Source organism: Capra hircus, chromosome 21 (assembly GCF_001704415.2).
Source record: "Capra hircus breed San Clemente chromosome 21, ASM170441v1, whole genome shotgun sequence".
NCBI lineage: Eukaryota > Metazoa > Chordata > Mammalia > Artiodactyla > Bovidae > Capra > Capra hircus.
Window position 1 is genome coordinate 57,393,768 of NC_030828.1, and position 14,937 is coordinate 57,408,704.

The window sequence follows — 14,937 nt, forward strand, 5'->3', positions numbered from 1 at the left end:
ATGTTGTTGCTGTTTAGTCAATAAGTGATGTCCAACTCTTGGCCACCCCATGGACTGTAGCATGCTAGGCTTCCCTGTTCTTTCACTATCTCCCACAGTTTTGCTCAAACTCATGTTCACTGAGTTGGTGATGCCATCCACTCCTCTCATTCTCTGTCGACCCCCTTCTCTTCCTACCCTCAATCTTTCCCAGCATCAGGGTCTTTTCAAATGAGTAGACTCTTTGCACCAGGCAGCCAAAGTATTGAAGCTTCAGCATCAGTCCTTCCAATGAACATTCAGGGCTGATTTTCTTTAGGATTGACTGGTTTAATCTCCTTGCAGTCTAAGGGACTCTCAAGAGTCTTCTCCAGCGCAATCTGAAAGCATCTATTCTTCAGCACTCAGCCTTCTTTATGGTCCAACTCTCACATCCGTACATGACTACTGGAAAAACCGTACCTTTGGCTATACAGACCTTTGTTAGCAAAATGATGTCTCTGCTTTTTAATATGCTGTCAAGGTTTGCCGTAACTTTCCTTCCAAGGAGCAAACGTCTTTTAATTTCACGGCTGTAGTAACTATTGGCTGTGATTTTTGAGCCCAATAAAATAAAATCTGTCACTGTTGCCACTTTTTCCCCTTCTATTTGCCATGAAGTGATGGGACTGGATGACATGATCTTTGATTTTTGAATGCTGAGTTTTAAGCCAGTTTTTTCACTTTCCTCTTTCAGTGTCATCAAGAGGCTCTTTTTTCCTGCCATTAGGGTGATAGCATCTGTATATCTGAGATTGTTGATATTCCTTCTTTTTTTATTTAAAAAATTCATTTATTTAATTGGAGGCTAATTGCTTTACAATATTGTAATGGTTTTTGCCAAACATCAACATGAATCAGCCACGGGTGCACATGTGTTCCCCATCCAGAACCCCTCTCCCACCTCCCTCCCCATCCCATCCCCCAGGGTCATCCCAGTGCACCAGCCATGAGTGCCCTGTCTCATGCATCGAATCTGGACGGGCGATCCGCTTCACATATGATAATATACACGTTTCAATGCTACCCTCTCAAATCATCCCACCCTTGCCTTCTCCCACAGAGTCCAAAAGACTGCTCTTTACACCTGTGTCTCTTTTGCTGTCTCGCATATAGGGTCATTGTTACCATATTTCTAAATGGTTGTTGATATTTCTCCCAGCAACCCTGACTCCAGCTTGTGCTTCATCCAGCCAAGCACCTTGCATAATATACTCTGCATGTAAGTTAAATAAGCAGAATGACAATATACAGCCTTGTCATACTCCTTTCCCAATTTTGAACTAGCCTATTCCATGTAAGGTTCTAACTGTTGCTTCTTGACCTGCATACAGTTTCTCAGAAGATAAGGTCATCCGGTATTCCCACCTCTTTAAGAATTTTCCACAGTTTGTTATGTTCCACATAGTCAAAAGCTTTAGCAAAGTCAATGAAACGGAAGTAGGTGTTTTTCTGGAATTCCCTTGCTTTCCCATGATCCAACAAATGTTGGCAATTTGATCTCTGGTTCCTCTGCCTTTTCTAAATCCAGTCTGTACATCTGGATGTTCTTGGTTCACATACTGCCGGAGCCCAGCTTGAAGAATTTTCAGCATTACCTTGCTAGTACGAGTGAAAGTCACTCAGTTGTGTCTGACTCTTTGCAACCCCATGCTGGAATACTGGAGTGGGTAGCCTTTCCCTTCTCCAGGGGATCTTCCTAACCGAGGGATCGAAACCAGGTCTCCCGCACTGCAGGCAGATTCTTTACCAGCCTAGCCACAAGGGAAGCCCTGCTAGCATGTGAAGTGAGCTCAACTGTGTGGTAGTTTGAATATTCTTTGGCATTGCCCTTCTTTGGGGCTGGAATGAAAACTGACCTTTTCCAGTCCTGTGGCCACTGCTGAGTTTTCCAAGTTTGGAAATAATTACAAAAATAAAATTATACCCTGGGATAAATGCCATGAAAGGCATGGCTGCTATGAGAAAGAATAAGTTGATTTATTGATATGAATAAGCCCATAAGACATAAAAAGAACACATACAGCATACAAAAGAGAGATCTTAAAACACATCAATATAAATAATATAGAAACACAAATAACACTCGACATTATTTATTGACAGAGGCAGTAGTGATGTGATGCTGGATAGGTAAGGCAGAGTCAACAGTTTAGCAAATTCCAGGAAGAGCAAGAAGGCCAAGGTAGCTGATGCAGGGGAAGTGGGGAAGCACGATACGGGAAGACAGGTAGGAGGAGGCCAGGCCACACCCATCACTCAAAAAGGCCGAGCGCCCTGTGGAAGTTACCTGTTTAACTGCTTAATTCAGTCTTCCTGAACCTTAATTAATCATGAAAACCTTTCTAAGAAAAACCAGTAACAGGCCATGTACAATGTTCCATAGAACATACTTTCAATCATATGATAGCAGGGGAGTATGAAGTAAAGGCTTGCACTCTGCTAGTGCAGATACATCTTAAGAGAAAATGATACAATATGAAAACTGAGTTTTTATTTATTTAAATTTTGAATTAAAAAGTATCAGGCAGAAAAAAGCACAACAGGCTTAAAAACTGCTTGAAAGGCTGGCCCTGGCTGGTCTTCAAGACCTTGGACTTTGTGTTTCTACCATTCCTTAACAGATAAGGGCAGCTCTGTGTACGTATACTGTGTGCACAAACAGTACGGTTTATGCTCAATATCTGCTTTCCTTCTGGGAGCCTCGAATTTTGATACATGTTAGACAGTGGATGCCTACTTGACCAGCCGTCAATAAAAACCCTAGGCACTCCACTGAGACTCTGATGAGCTTCCCTAGTAGACAGTATTTCACTTGTGCTGTCATAAGCCGATCCTGGAAGTACTAAGTGTGACCTCTGTCACTCCAGCACAAGAGAGCTCCTGGAAACTTGGGCCTGCTTCCCTCTGGACTTCGCCTCATGGGCCTTTTTTCTTTGCTGACTTTGTCTTGTACCCTGTGCTGCCATAAATGATGTCCAGGAGTATCACTACACACTCAGTCTTCCTAGTGAACCCAGGGATGTTCTTAGGGATTTCAATGCAAGAACAAAATGGAATACAGCGAGATGCCTCCCTCCACCACTGTCTTCCAGTCTTTCAAAATGAAACTATATTGTTTTGGAAAAAATATATAGTTAGTATTCAGGTATAGAGAATATTTTCCTTTTTTTTTTTAAATAGAAGCCATTACCATAAAAAGCAGAATGGCAGCTAACTTTAAAGTGATTATGATTGAGACAGGCATCGAGTGAGGCTTTGCTCGTGTTTGTGCTGTGCTTAGGTGCTCAGTTGTGTCTGACTCTTTGCGAACACATGGACTGTAACCCGCCAGGCTCCTCTGTCCATGAGGATTCTCCAGGCAAGAGTACTGGAGTGCGTTGCCATGCGCTCTTCCAGGGCATCTTTCCAACCCAGGTCTCCTGCACTGCAGATGGATTCTTTACCAGTTGAGCCACAGGGGAAGCCCAAGAATACTTGGAGTGGGTAGCCATTCCCTTCTCCAGGGAATCTTCCCCACCCGGGGTAGAGCCCAGGTCTGCCACACTGCAGGCGGATTCTTCACCAGGTGTGCCGCCAAGGGAAGCTTGCTCACGCTTACACTGTTCTATTTCATGACTATGGCGGGGTCAGATTTAAAATAATTTAATAAAAAGGTAAGTTAAAATTGTTTATACACTTGTCTATTATTTCACAACAGAAAATGTTCTGTTGTAGCTGGTATGGATTAGGAAGTTGTCAGCTGAAGTCTTGAAGCCATCAATATATCCATTTCCTGAAGAAAAGGATATAAAAGAATGAACGGAAGGCTAAGTACTGAGGCACAGGAAATGCCTATGATTGGGGAGCTGGGAAAGAACACAGTTAAGAAAACCACGGAAAACACTAATCAGCTGGGCAGTGACCAGAATAGGCTGCGTGTTAAGAAGTGGTCTATGAATGAGGTTTACTTTGAAATGAGAAGTCGCCCCTTTCCTCTGTGCGACCGGAAAGTTTTGGATACACTTCAGTTTCGGTACTTACCACTCTGTAGGGGCAAATAATTGCTAAGATTTCTACATCCTCAAAGAGATTACGTTCCTACAGTACTGACACTGTGTCCTTTTCAAATAACTGTATTCCAATCACCTGGAAGACAGCGTGGCTCATAACAGGTCCTTAATAAATCAGGTGCTTAGAATGGAGAATGAAATCAGGCCCATATCACAGAAACCATGAAAGGAGAGAATGATGATCAGTTTTAAATTTTCTTCATTTTTCTTCTTTTTCTCCTACTTTTGGCCACCTTTCAGGTCATTACTGTTTTTTTACTAAATCCTTTCCACTCTACTGCTACCTCCTCAGTGTTGCTTTAACAACTGTCTGAGCACCGACTATGTGCAGGGCACTCAGCCAGGTCAGAGATATCTGTCAGAGATAGGTCAGAGATACAAAAATGAGCTTACTGTCGAGTGCAGGACACATTCCAGTACATGAATAACACAAAGCTGTAAGTGGAATACAGAGAGAAAGAATAGGATCATGGCGTGGAAGTTAGAGGAGGGTGATTAGAAATAGCTTTCATGGGAAGATGACATCTGCTTTGGTTCTTGAAGAATGTTAGAATTTAAACAGAAAGAAGAACAGGTAAGGGTGTTTCAACAGAGGGAACAGCTTAAGAATTAACAGGTTTATGAGAGACAACATACAAAGAGATGAAGCAAGAAAGGCACGAGTAGGCTAGATCAGAAAAAGTAAGAAAGAAGCAAAAATATGTCATTGCCCAAGTGAATAGAGCTGATAAAGGAGACCAAAATGGAGCTGCCAGAGATATGAAGGAAAACCAGAAAAATGTGGTTGCATACAACTGAAGAGACGAAACTGAAGCGGAAGCAAAAACCTGGAGTGAGCAGATGTTTTACAACTCTTTTCAAAGAAAGACTGTAAAAAGGTGCCAAGAAGTGAGGTAGTGGTAGAGAGGATGTGTAAGTCTGGAAAGGTGTGTGTATGAAAAAGAGGGAGATATCATAACAAATGGGGAGGGAAGATGCAGTAAAGCATCCGTTTTCAACTGGGCGACTTTGCTCCCCCAGAGACATCTGGCATGCCTGGAGACGTTTTCGGTTGTCACAGCTAGGGATGAGAAGGGGCACTACTGCAACCTAGTGGGTAGAGGCTGAGGATGCTGCTAAACATTGTGCAACGCACACGACCGTGCCCTACAATAAAGAATTATCTGATCCAACATGTCAGTAGTGCCAAAGTTGAGAAACCTTGTACTAAACCATAGCGGATACAAAAGAGAGAATGATTAACCAAAGAAGCAGTCTTCCGTAAAGTGAGAACATTCAGGGAGAAAGAAAACTTTTCTGGTTCTCCATTCTAATGACCCTGATTACAGCATGAAGCTGGATAGCTTCAAGACATTACTTATTTGAAAAAGTATACTGAAATACAACATTCCAATTTTTCCCCATATACATGAATGACAATGTGCATGCCTTAAATCATTACTTACCCCGTGAACAGATAAACCATTTATCTTTTGGGCTACCACCAAGGTTTAAAATGTGGGTACTTCTATTTTTTCCTAAGTTCCAAATATGTACAGCAATCACACCCATTAAAAGGTTAATAGATATAAATGATTAGAGTCCATGTACTAGTTATAAAATTTATAATTTATAAAAAAATCTCCTATGTACCATTTAGAAAGCAGGTACAAATAATCTATATTTTAATAGTTCATTGGAATACCATGTGAAATGGAGGCCTACAAAAGAGAGCACCAGTTTAAGAGGTCAAGTAACACTACTGTAAAAGGATGGGAGGAGTTAACAGTGACTGTAAAAAGGGAGCTTGAACTACCTTTGGCACAAGTGCAAAATATTTCAAAGACACAAAGAACCTGATCATATACTTTTCACTTTGTATCATAAGCATGAAAAGACTATTTACTGACATGCATTACGTGAAAAGTACTAAGAGAAATTTAATAAAAAATTCTGCTCTCAAGAGAATTTTCATTCACTTATATGTTTCCCAAGCATGAACTATGTGCTAATAATAGGCTTACAAGGATATAACAATGAAAAAGATAGATGTAATTTCTGCTTCAAAATTCTTTAGGGATAGGACTTACTTGGTGGCCCAGTGGCGAAGACCCCACACTCCCAATACAGGGGGGCCCAGTTTGATCGCTGGTCAGGGAACTAGATCCCGCAGGCTGCAACTAAGACTGGGTGCAGTCAAATATTTTTTTTAAATTCTATAGGGACAAGCTGGTAAATGACCCCAGGTGGCGCTAGTGGTAAAGAATCTGCCTGCCAAAGCAGGAGATGATGTTAAGAGATGCTGGTTTGATCCCTGGGTTGGGAAGATCCCCTGGAGAAGGAAATGGCAACCCTCTCGTCTTCTTGCCTGGAGAAACCCATGGACAGAGGAGCCTGGCAGGCTACAGTCCATGGGGTCACACAAAGTCAGACATCACTGAAGCAACTTAGCACATACACACACAAGCTGGTAAATAGGTAATTACAATGTAGAGGAAGTACAAATTAGTGAGGATGAACTCTAGAGCTGAACTATCTAGGTTTGGATCCAGATCCATTTATAAAGTTTGTGATTTTGGGCAAACTGTTTATCTTCTCTGTGTCTAATGATGAAGTATTCACTTTATGGGGTTGTTGAGAAAGTAACATCTGAGAAAAGACCTAAGACTGTAAGTGTGAACTTTTTTCTTGGTGAAGGTAACGAGGGGAGGGGCTGGGATACCAAAATAAAGCTCTAAACAGCAAAGGAAATTGACTACGTGAAGACCCAAGGAAAGAACAAAACTTGGTTCACTAAGGAACTTAGAGCAATTCTATATGCAGAGTGCGAATGGGAAGGGGTTTGGCAGTAATAAAGATATGAGCCCAGAGAGGCGGCAGAGGATGGATAACAAAAAGCCACTTGACCCATGAAAGGGAGTTTGAACTTTATTTTAGAGAGTTTTGCTAAACATATACACACCTTTGCTTAAACTTGGTCTCATTCAAGAGTTAATGAGCCCACACGATAGAAAGAATGCCCACATAAAAAAGAGAGTTCTTGGCTGCAATTCTCAAAAGCTGAGATTCAAACAGCATTAAAAACATTCACTTAATGTGGAAAAGTTGATAGAGAAAAAAACAGATGCCTGAACATCTCTGTTCAGAACACTATATTGTGTTTTCATATAGGCTGTTTTAATTAATCAAAGAAGAACTCTAAGGAAGGTGATACTATTCACTTTACAGATGCAGAAACTAAGGTACAGAGGGAACAAGCAACTAGACACCAAAACATGAAGGCTGCTCACAAACCTGCCTACCCCAACGCACGACACTACAATTTCTAATGTATACTGGATTCTCCTTTACCTCATTTCAAAAGCAACTACAAACCACCAAGTCAAAGTTTTATCTGACTGGAGCCAACAGATGGAGAAATATACCAAGTTGGGAATTTTAACTCTGCTTCCCCATCCTTCCTCCTTTCTCAGACTTTACTGTTGAAGCAGGTGACAGAGCTATGACTCTGTAATCAAGGCTATAATGAGATCTCTCTGCAATAAGCTATCACTAACATTCACTACAAACTCACCTAGTTCCGCCACAAAGCTTTTTTGCTAACCAGAAAATTCTCATGTCTTGTCTCAAGCAAGCAAGAAATAGTTTGGGAAAAGTCTGAAGACAAGAATAATTAAGTCTTAAGAAGAATATTATAGAATTTTTCTCTAAAGTAAACTCCAGATAAAACAGAAAGTAACTATAATTTCAGAATGGGCTTCCCTGGTGGCTCAGAGGTAAAGAATCCGCCTGCAATGCAGGAGGCTTGGGTTCGATCCCTGGGTTGGGAAGATCCGCTGGAAAAGGGCATGGCAACCCACTCTAGTGTTCTTGCCTGGAGAATCCCATGGACAGAGGAGCCTGGCAGGCTACAATCCATGGGATGGCAAAGAGTCGGACACGACTGGAAAGACTTAGCACACAGCACAATTTCAGAATTCATGGGGAAAATACACTGTACTTGAAGTTGTTTTGGCATTCAGTCTCCCCGTAAAGAAGAAAGGAAATTACACACTAACAACACAATTCATTATTGCTCATTCCATGATTTCTGCTTTAGTAGGTAAGATTTTCATAAAACTTAAGGAATTGTAGCCAGAGGAGAGCGTCAAACTTTTAACGTTCGTCAATATTTTTAGAAAACAAGGGCAAGCAAAGAACATCTTGCATGCCTGGCCTAATTGATTTTTCCATCTCACTTTAGTTTTAAATACAATGATATGCCTCAAATTTACTAAAAGATTGTTTACAAAGCACTTTCTTATGTTATTATTTCATCCCAACAACTCATTCTCTACAATTTACCAGACACTATGCCACATCCTGTGGGCTTTTGCTCCAAGTACAGAGAGTTATGTGGAGGAGTCAAACGTACAAGCAACTGGTGATAATACAGTACAATAAGAACTGGAAGAAAGGTCCACAGTACTAAGGGAGTGAGTATATGATTACTGGTAAAAGAAACTTTTGAACTGGGTCTTGAAGAATAAAGCTGGCTCTAAGAATCAGGAGACTTTTAATTGCAAATAACCCCAAATTGGCTTACACAATAGGGATTTATTAATGAATAGAAATCTCACCATAGGGAAAGTCCCAGGCCCAGCACAATAGGCATCTAAAATGATATTATCATGGACCTACATTCATTCTACCTCTCTGTTCTGCCATCCTCTGGGCTTGCTTCATCATTCCCTGTGGTCACAAAACAGCTGCCAGTGGCCACTGGGGAAAAAAGACCTTCTTCCCCAAAAATAGAATCTCTCTTTCCTTGTCCAGTTTAACTTGGACAAATAATAATTTACAGGGGAATGCCTTGAGCTGATTGGCTTGGTGTAATCAAAATCTACCGCTGAAATGGGAGATGAGTCATCTTCTCAGAGTCTCCTGGATGGCAATGAAAAAGAACTCCAAACACTGGGATAAACACACTAAAAACAGTACAGGGAACAAGAGAAACAGTTTAGCATGGCTGGAGTGACGGGAAATCTAAGGTTGGACACAGTTTATGAAACTTCTGTGAGTTGGGACTTTATCCAGTAGACAATGGGAACTCAACACAAGTTTTTTAGGTGGAAAAGAAACATCCTTCAATTGGGTTGTTGTTTTTTTTTAAAGTGTGGTAGCAATATAGAGAATTGCAGAGAAGGAGAGGGAACGTGGGAGAACAAACAGCAGCGATTCAGCTGGTAGGCCATTTGATAAACGGTCCAGAGTCGCAAAGAAGTGGTAATAGGGAGGGAAAGAATGGAATAAAGAATACAAGGCGGCAAAGCTGCTGTGTAAACACTGCGTGTGTCTGTGCTGCTTTCTTCTTACAGATGAGGAAATTAGGCCTCAGACAGGTAAAATGGATGACTTATGACTGCAAAACTTTCACCAGGCAGAAACTCAGCACCTGAAACTGAATTTTCTTTTCTTAAAACATACCTGTGAACACACTCAACAAACCAGGAATATAAGGAAACTAGCTCAACATAAGAAAGGTTATATATGAAAAACCCACAGCTAACATCATACTTAATGGTCAAAGACGAAAGCTTTCTTGCTAAGATGAGGAACAAGACAAGGATAATCATTTTCATCATTTCTACTCAATATAATACTGGAACTCCTAGCCAGAGCAATTAGGCAAGAAAAGCAAAGAAAAGGTATTCAAATTGGAAAGAAGTAGAATTATCATTGTTTCATGATAACATTATCTTATATATAAAAAACTCTAAAGATCTCTCTCTCTCACACACACACACAACCTGTTAGGATAAATGAATTCAGAAAGGTTGCAGGATACAAAATCAACACATAAAAATGAGTTGTGTTCTGTAACAATGAACAATCCAAAAAAGAAATCACATTTACAATCACCAAAAAGAATATTTAGGAGCAAACCTAACCAAAGAGATGAAAGACTTTTATACTGAAAACTACGAAATGTTGTGGGAAGAAATTAACACAAATAAATGAAAGACATCTGTTGTTCACAGATTGGAAGACTAGAAAAGATGGCAACACTACTCCAAAGAACCTATAGATGCAATCCAATCCCCATCAAAAAAATCCCAATGACATTTTTTTTGCAGAAACAGAAAAATCTATCTTAAAATTTATATGGAACAATCTTAAGGGACCCTAAATAGCCAAAACAATTTCAAAAAAGAATAATGTTGGTGGCCTCATACTTCTGATTTCAAAACTTACTATAAAGCTAGAGTAATCAAAAGAGCTTGGTACCACCATAAAGACAGACTTACAGACAAATGGAATAGAAGATTTCAAAAATAAAGCCCTGAATGTATGATCAAGGGATTTTTGACAAAGATGCCAAGACTATTCACTGGAAAAAAGATAGTCTTTTCAGCAAATGGTATTGGAAAAACTGGATATTCACATGTAAAGACCTAACTATAAGAGTTTTTTTGAGGGCAAAACTCTTAGAAGGGTTTTAAAAGGGGAAAGCTTCATGTCACTGGATTTGGTAGTAATTTCTCAGATGTAACACCAAAAGTATAAACAAAATAATAGAAAAAACTAGATCAGTTGGACTTCATTAAAATTAAAACAGTTTGTGCATCAAAATACACACCACAGAGTGAAAAGGTAATGCATGGAATGGCAAAAATATTTGAAAATCATATATCTGATAAGGGACTGGCATCCAGAATATACAAAGAGCTCCTACAACTCAACTGAAAAACAACTTAATTTAAAAAATAGGCTGCTGCTGCTGCTAAGTCACTTCAGTCGTGTCTGACTCTGTGTGACCCCATAGATGGCAGCCCACCAGGCTCCCCCGTCCCTGAGATTCTCCAGGCAAGAACACTGGAGTGGGTTGCCATTTCCTTTTCCAATGCATGGAAGTGAAAAGTGAAAGTGAAGTCACTGAGTCGGAACTTAAAATAGATTATTTCTCCAATTCAAAAGGCTGATAAGTACAAGAGATACAAATATCATAGAGAAATGCGAGTGAAAACCACAATGAGATATCACTTCATACCCATTAGGATGGATGTTATCAAAATAACGAAATGAACAAGTATTGGTGAGGATGTGAAGAAACTGAACTCTGACACATGCTGGTGGAAATGTAAAGTTTTCGGGATATATACCCAAATGAAATGAAAGCAAGGACTCAGATACCTGCACATCTATGTACATGATAACATTAGTCCAATAGCCAAAAAGTGGACACATACAAAGTATCAACTAACAGATTATATACAATGGAATATTATTCAGCCTTAAATAGGAAGGAAATTCTAACAAATGCTACAACTTGGATGAACATTATGGTAACTAAGTGAAATAAGCCAGGACAAATATTGTATGAGTCTACTTATATTAAATACATACAGTAATCATAGAGAAGGAAAGCAGAAAAGTGGTTGTCATAGGCTGGGCATAAAAGGAAGTGGGAGTTAGTGTTTACTGGGAACAGAGTTTCAGTTGAGAAAGATGAATAGAGCTCTGGAAATGGGTGGTGGTAGTGGTTGCAATACAAAGTGGATGTACTTAATGCCACAGAACTGTACAATTAAAACCGGTAAAGATGGCAAACTTTATGTTATGTGTATTTTACCATGATAAAAACAACAACAAAATTATACTTGCTGTGCATCTTTTCTAGGGACTCCTATCTTAGTGTTAGGGTCTCATCTCTTCCTACCCAAGTACTGCAGCAGCTATTTCCCCTGGTTCATTCCACTCAACCTTATTCTAACTCAATCAACGGATCACTGACAGGTGCATCTTGGCAGTTTTATCAAACTAATGTTTGGCCTCCGAAGTTTCAAAGACTTCCCATACCTTGCACAAGAGGATAAAAATCCAAATCTCCTCAATCTGGCACTCAAACCCTTCTACAAACAGATACCCTTTCAATAGTCTAATGTCTTCCCAAGGAACTTCAGTGGTCATCTAAGTTTTCCTCTTTTCCCCTCCCTTAAAACTAATCTCCACCTTATACTCTTGCTTTTCCCTCACAACGTTAACTGCTCCAATCTCTCTGTAAATCTAAACCCTCACAGAAGCTAGCTCAAGTGTTCCAGGAAGTTATTTAGACTCCTGAGGCCTTACTCATCTCCCTTTAACCAGAAAACGTACAGCATTATTTGTCCTGAGAGAACTTTAACTAGATTGTTTTCTAGGCTCAGAGGGGTACATCTTATATTTTCTGAGGGCAAAGTCTATATACTACACTTGCTTCTTTCTTCTGCAGCACCTAATACTGCAAAATACAAAACAGATCTTCAATAATCACCTGTGTAACTGAACACAAGGCACAACTTTGGTGTGTGAGTTTCAATGACTAGAATATGAAATCAGAATCATGTGACATGACTACCTCTGAAGGTTAATCTGTGACACACAACACAGAAATTGCTGCGATTATGTGGAAACCAAGTGGTATAACACAGGTATTTTAAAGGCTAAAATGAGAGTCTGATACAAAGAACCTGTTTAAAACCTGGTATTGCTGAATCGAATAAGATAGTAGTTGGGTTTTGCGGGACAGAATATGAACCTATGGTTTTACAGAATGTATGCAAACACGAGCAATGCTATAATTGGACAGAAATACAGTCACAGGCCTATGAAAACTCTAAATGAAATGTCAGTTGGTTTTTATTAAATTCAGGTCAGGAAAAAAATCTTCATCAGTTACTTGTGGTAACTGACAGCAACTGTCAAGAATCAGCATGAGGCGCACTCTCTGACTTCTCCTTTCAACTCTATTGCACAAAGACCCAGGGAGGATGGTGGTGAAGAATGCAATCAGTGAAGAACAGGGGGTTCAGCAGTGAGTGAAAAGTGCTCTCTACATGGGGAGGAGACAGGCCTAGATCCCCGTTTTGGTCCAATCCCTGGCCAGCTGCAGGACCCACAGCGAGTAGCTCATCTCCCTGAGCCTAGTTTCCCGGCTCTAAAACAAGTCACACCAGATCGCTCAAGGTTTTTCTGACTTCAAAATTCTAGGACAAGTTTCGTCACAGCTGCCATTAAAGCGTATGATTCTTGCAATTTCAAATCTTTCTTCCACGTCTCCGGGAAGAAAGTAATAGATTTCAGCAATCTAAAAGAAATGGATGCCATTGAGAGACAAAAGATTGTAAAAATGTATTTCTTTATCACGGTAAGATATTTTAGCAGAGGGAACAGATTTCTGGTAAAAACCAAGACTGCTTCTGCAAATTAGGCCTAATCCAGAGTACTTATTATCTGTGCTGGTATATGAAGAGGTGCTATTGTATCTCAAAAGAGGAGCAACACTGCTCAGAGCTTTCCCCCCCACCCCCCGCCTCCCCGCAAACTAAGAGAGAAAGTTCTCATCTTCGGGGCAAGGCTAGTAAATAAACATCTGTGCAAATGACGAGATGCTGAATGCACGCTTTTAGCCTTTCAAGTACTCCAAGCACAGACTTCTTTATCAAACACTCTGTATTGTCTCGTCTCTCTCTCAACCTACCAAAGAGCCAATTCCAGTTCGATCCCGAAACAGTAACTTACCCGGACAATCCAACTTCTCCCCGGGAGCAGCGGTCCCCAGGCCTGCTCTCCCCGACCCCCGAAGCCGGCCGGGCGCTCTCACGCCCACCCTCGGGCGGTCGCAGCCTGGCAGCCCGGGTAAACGCGCGCCCGGGTCTCGGGAGCGGTTTCCCGGCGTCCAGGGAGCGGCGGTCCCGCCCCTCGGAGCCCTGAGTCGGGAGCCGGCCCGGCCGCTATCCCAGCTCGGGAGCGCCACACCTCGCGGCTCCAGCCCCGGGGACGACGGCGCACAGCCCAGCCCGCCCCTCGGAGCGCACCAGGACCGGTCAGTCTGCCGCCGCCGCCGCCGCCGCCGCCTTAGCCCCAGACGGACCGCTGCCTCCCTCCGGCCCGCGGCCCCGCGCGGCGGCCCGGCCCCAGCCCTGCGCCCCCGCCGCTCACGCACAGCCCCTTCCCCGCCGGGACGCCCAGAGCCACGCCGGGCACAGCCTCGCCTCACAGCCTCGGAGACATCGAGGGGGACACTCACCCCGGAGGCTCCTCCCGCCGCTGCTGCTGCTGCTGTCGCCGCTGGGACCGCGGCCGTCGCCCCCGCCGCCGCCACCACCAGCACCGCCGTCCGCACCGGCGCCAGCGCCCCGGGCCATCCTCCTCCTGCCGTCGCCGCCGCCGCCCCCCTCTCCGCTCCTGTCAGTGGCTCAGGCTCCGAGGCTTCTCCAGGTTCCCCTCGCCGCCATTTTGACGCCTGGAGCGGGCAGGAGGGGCTCGGCTCAGCGCGGACCTAGGCGCGCCTGCGCGGCGCTGCGGAGCCGGCCCGAGCCCCCGCCCGTCCTCGCCGTCGCCGCGCCCGGGGTCACGTGGACCACCGGCAGCGCGCGCGCGCCGGGGCTGGCCCGGGAGGCGCGCTCACGGGACCCGGGAGCGGTCCGAGCCGAGTGCGCGCGCATTATTCCGGCTCTCTGCTCGGAGTTGGATGCTCGTATCCTGCTTATTCCAGGGAACTGTGGCAAATCATTTAAATCTGTCAGAATGGAACTATAATAACAACGTCACCGGACGACCGATTCTACCAATTTTTGTTTGCATTCGGCAGCCGGCATCCTGATCTAGAACTCACAGTGCATCTTTCTCAAAACCAAGGCTACGTCCGCGGAAATATCTTTTTTTTTTTTTTTTTTTTTTTTAAGGCTTGGCGTTTGGGTGACTTCTTGACAGTTTATCTTAAGCCCTGTCTGTATGATACTTTTACAAACACCATCTTGCTCGTTGTATAGAGGATTTAAGTCAGACACTGAAAAGTTTTCCTTAGCGAGATACTCCCATAAACTTGGGATAAGAACTGGTGAAAGCTCACAGTCGCCACGTGGGA

General features: G+C 42.6%; 1 protein-coding gene across 2 annotated transcripts in view; it reads right to left on the bottom strand.

Moving 5' to 3' along the window:
* The window catches only part of BTBD7 (BTB domain containing 7), an 83,823-nt gene extending 69,425 nt beyond the window's left edge, over nt 1-14,398 (bottom strand). The window contains exon 1 of one of the 2 annotated variants that reach the window (XM_018066325.1): nt 14,098-14,398. The gene's annotated coding sequence lies outside the window, so the exon portion shown is untranslated. Of the gene's footprint in view, nt 1-13,589; nt 13,946-14,097 lie in introns of those variants that run through there. The other variant, XM_018066326.1, reaches the window with a different exon arrangement.